Genomic DNA, 4,331 nt, shown 5'->3' with positions numbered 1-4,331 from the left:
TGATCTGTCTACTTCAATGACGACTGGCGTCGCTAGCACTGGTGGTATGTCGTTGTAGTAGCCAAGTGCGTATCCAGCAGTGTGCAAGTCACACAGGAATGTTGAGCGGTCCGAGCCAGGGACAGCAACGCTTTCGCGTCGGTCGGCAAGCAAGACCAATGATGAAGCAGTCTGGCCATGAGCACATTCTTTGGCTGGTGTGTCTATGAAAGGCATACACTGAAAGAGGCATGGCAGCATGACCACGGAGACGCCAACAGAGCCAAAAGAGAAGGCAACAGAACAAGAGCCGAAGGTGTGTGCGGCATGATAAAATCCGAGTGGCCGGAATTGAACCAGCGACCAATTGATTTCCGAGAATACTGATACACAGTATAGAACACTACAGTCAATCGCTCTACCAACTGAGCTACACTCGGTCCTAATCCAACAACCACGCAAAAACAAATAAAAACCTTGCGCACGCTCCTACATGCACAACCAACACCTCTACAACATATACCACGCAACCACAACCTGCCCACGCATCCTCACTACCTGCTTCACGCACCATCAAACGCACAAGTGCTCGCAGACGACCCAAATGGACTCATTTCTTATAAGACCTCCCTAGCCGTCTTGTGGGCTCTGCCGACACTTTATACGACTGCAATGCCGTCACTCACACCATAGGCTTCCCGTAACGTCTCTTGGACGGCGGCGGTCGGGGTCCCACGTCTGCCATTGCAAACCGAAAGTAGGGTTGATCTGTCTACTTCAATGACGACTGGCGTCGCTAGCACTGGTAGTATGTCGTTGTAGTAGCCAAGTGCGTATCCAGCAGTGTGCAAGTCACACAGGAATGTTGAGTGGTCCGAGCCAGGGACAGCAACGCTTTCGCGTCGGTCGGCAAGCAAGACCAATGGCGAAGCAGTCTGGCCATGAGCACATTCTTTTGGCTGGCGTGTCTATGAAAGGGCATACACTGAAAGAGGCATGGCAGCATGACCACGGAGACGCCAACAGAGCCAAAAGAGAAGGCAACAGAACGAGAGCCGAAGGTGCGTGCGGCATGATAAAATCCGAGTGGGCGAGAATTGAACCAGCGCCCAATTGATTTCCGAGAATACCTGAAACACAGTATAGAACACTACAGTCTATCGCTCTACAAATTGAGCTACACTCGGGTCCTAATCCCACAAACCACGCAAAAACAAATAAAAACCTTGCGCACGCTCCTACATGCACAATAAACACCTCTACAACATATACCACGCAACCACAACCTGCCCACGCATCCTCACTACCTGCTTCACGCACCATCAAACGCACAAGTGCTCGCAGACGACCAAAATGGACCCATTTCTTATTAGACCTCCCTCGTCGTCTTGTGGGCTCTGCCGACACTTTATACGACCGCAATGCCGTCACTCACACCATAGGCTTCCCGTAACGTCTCTTGGACGGCGGCGGTCGGGGTCCCACGTCTGCCATTGCAAACCGAAAGTAGGGTTGATCTGTCTACTTCAATGACGACTGGCGTCGCTAGCACTGGTGGTATGTCGATGTAGTAACCAAGTGCGTATCCAGCAGTGTGCAAGTCACACAGAAATGTTGAGCGGTCCGAGCCAAGGACAGCAACGCTTTCGCGTCGGTCGGCAAGCAAGACCAATGGCGAAGCCGTCTGGCCATGAGCACATTCTTTGGCTGGCGTGTCTAGGAAAAGCATACACTGAAAGAGGCATGGCAGCATGACCACGGAGACGCCAACAGAGCCAAAAGAGAAGGCAACAGAACGAGAGCCGAAGGTGCGTGCGGCATGATAAAATCCGAGTGGCCGGAATCAAACCAGCGACCAATTGATTTCCGAGAATACTGAAACACAGTATAGAACACTACAGTCAATCGCTCTACCAACTGAGCTACACTCGGTCCTAATCCAACAACCACGCAAAAACAAATAAAGACCTTGCGCACGCTCCCACATGCACAACCAACACCTCTACAACATATACCACGCAACCACAACCTGCCCACGCATCCTCACTACCTGCTTCACGCACCATCAAACGCACAAGTGCTCGCAGACGACCAAAATGGACCCATTTCCTATTAGACCTCCCTCGTCGTCTTGTGGGCTCTGCCGACACTTTATACGACCGCAATGCCGTCACTCACACCATAGGCTTCCCGTAACGTCTCTTGGACGGCGGCGGTCGGGGTCCCACGTCTGCCATTGCAAACCGAAAGTAGGGTTGATCTGTCTACTTCAATGACGACTGGCGTCGCTAGCACTGGTGGTATGTCGATGTAGTAACCAAGTGCGTATCCAGCAGTGTGCAAGTCACACAGGAATGTTGAGCGGTCCGAGCCAAGGACAGCAACGCTTTCGCGTCGGTCGGCAAGCAAGACCAATGGCGAAGCAGTCTGGCCATGAGCACATTCTTTAGCTGGCGTGTCTATGAAAGGCATACACTGAAAGAGACATGGCAGCATGACCACGGAGACGCCAACAGAGCCAAAAGAGAAGGCAACAGAGCGAGAGCCGAAGGTGCGTGCGGCATGATAAAATCCGAGTGGCCGGAACCGAACCAGCGACCAATTGATTTCCGAGAATACTGAAACACAGTATAGAACACTACAGTCAATCGCTCTACCAACTGAGCTACACTCGGTCCTAATCCAACAACCACGCAAAAACAAATAAAAACCTTGCGCACGCTCCTACATGTACCAAAAACACCTCTTATAACATATTTCAAGCGAGACAACAAGCTGGCCCACGCATACTTCACTACTTTCTTCAAGCATCCATCTAAAAGGAACAAAGTTCTCGCAGACCGAACCAAAATGGACCCATTTCTTATAAAGACCTCCCCTCGTCGTCTTTGTGGGCTTCTGCCCGACACTTTTATACGACCGCGATGCCGTCACTCACACCATAGGCTTCCCGTAACGTCTCCTGGACGGACGGCGGTCAGGGTTCAAACGTCTGTCATTGCACACCGAAAGTTGGGGTTGATCTGTCCCACTTCAATGACGACTGGCGTCGCTAGCACTGGTGGTATGTCGTTGTAGTAACCAAGTGCGTATCCAGCAGTGTGCAAGTTACATAGGAATGTTGAGCGGTCCGAGCCAAGGACAGCAACGCTTTCGCGTCGGTCGGCAAGCAAGACCAATGGCGAAGCAGTCTGGCCATGAGCACATTCTTTGGCTGGCGTGTCTATGAAAGGCATACACTGAAAGAGGCATGGCAGCATGACCACGGAGACGCCAACAGAGCCAAAAGAGAAGGCAACAGAACAAGAGACGAAGGTGCGTGCGGCATGATAAAATCCGAGTGGCCGGAATCGAACCAGCGACCAATTGATTTCCGAGAATACTGAAACACAGTGTAGAACACTACAGTCAATCGCTCTACCAACTGAGCTACTCGGTCCTAATCCAACAACCACGCAAAAACAAATTAAAACCTTGCGCACGCTCCTACATGCACAACCAACACCTCTACAACATATACCACGCAACCACAACCTGCCCACGCATCCTCACTACCTGCTTCACGCACCATCAAACGCACAAGTGCTCGCAGACGACCAAAATGGACCCATTTCTTATTAGACCTCCCTCGTCGTCTTGTGGGCTCTGCCGACACTTTATACGACCGCAATGCCGTCACTCACACCATAGTCTTGCCGTAACGTCTCTTGGACGGCGGCGGTCGGGGTCCCACGTCTGCCATTGCAAACCGAAAGTAGGGTTGATCTGTCTACTTCAATGACGACTGGCGTCGCTAGCACTGGTGGTATGTCGTTGTAGTAGCCAAGTGCGTATCCAGCAGTGTGCAAGTCACACAGGAATGTTAAGCGGTCCGAGCCAGGGACAGCAACGCTTTCGCGTCGGTCGGCAAGCAAGACCAATGGCGAAGCAGTCTGGCCATGAGCACATTCTTTAGCTGGCGTGTCTATGAAAGGCCTACACTGAAAGAGGCATGGCAGCATGACCACGGAGACGCCAACAGAGCCAAAAGAGAAGGCAACAGAACGAGAGCCGAAGGTGCGTGCGGCATGATAAAATCCGAGTGGCCGGAATCGAACCAGCGACCAATTGATTTCCGAGAATACTGAAACACAGTATAGAACACTACAGTCAATCGCTCTACCAACTGAGCTACACTCGGTCCTAATCCAACAACCACGCGAAAACAAAATAAAAACCTTGCGCACGCTCCTACATGCACAACCAACACCTCTACAGCATATACCACGCAGCCGACAACCTGCGCACGCATCCTCACTACCTGCTTCACGCACCATCAAACGCACAAGTGCCTCGCAGACGACCAAAATGGA

General features: G+C 51.7%; 1 non-coding gene across 1 annotated transcript; it reads right to left on the bottom strand.

Moving 5' to 3' along the window:
* Nucleotides 1-1,060: 1,060 nt before the first annotated feature.
* Nucleotides 1,061-1,166, bottom strand: PITG_27719. The gene has a single exon. It is a non-coding gene; the product is annotated as a tRNA-Tyr (tRNA).
* Between the last annotated feature and the right edge of the window lie 3,165 nt (nt 1,167-4,331).

This window comes from Phytophthora infestans, genomic scaffold (genome assembly GCF_000142945.1).
Source record: "Phytophthora infestans T30-4 supercont1.26 genomic scaffold, whole genome shotgun sequence".
In the NCBI taxonomy this organism is placed as follows: Eukaryota; Oomycota; class Peronosporomycetes; order Peronosporales; family Peronosporaceae; genus Phytophthora; species Phytophthora infestans.
This window is presented reverse-complemented; position numbering and strand designations above follow the sequence as displayed.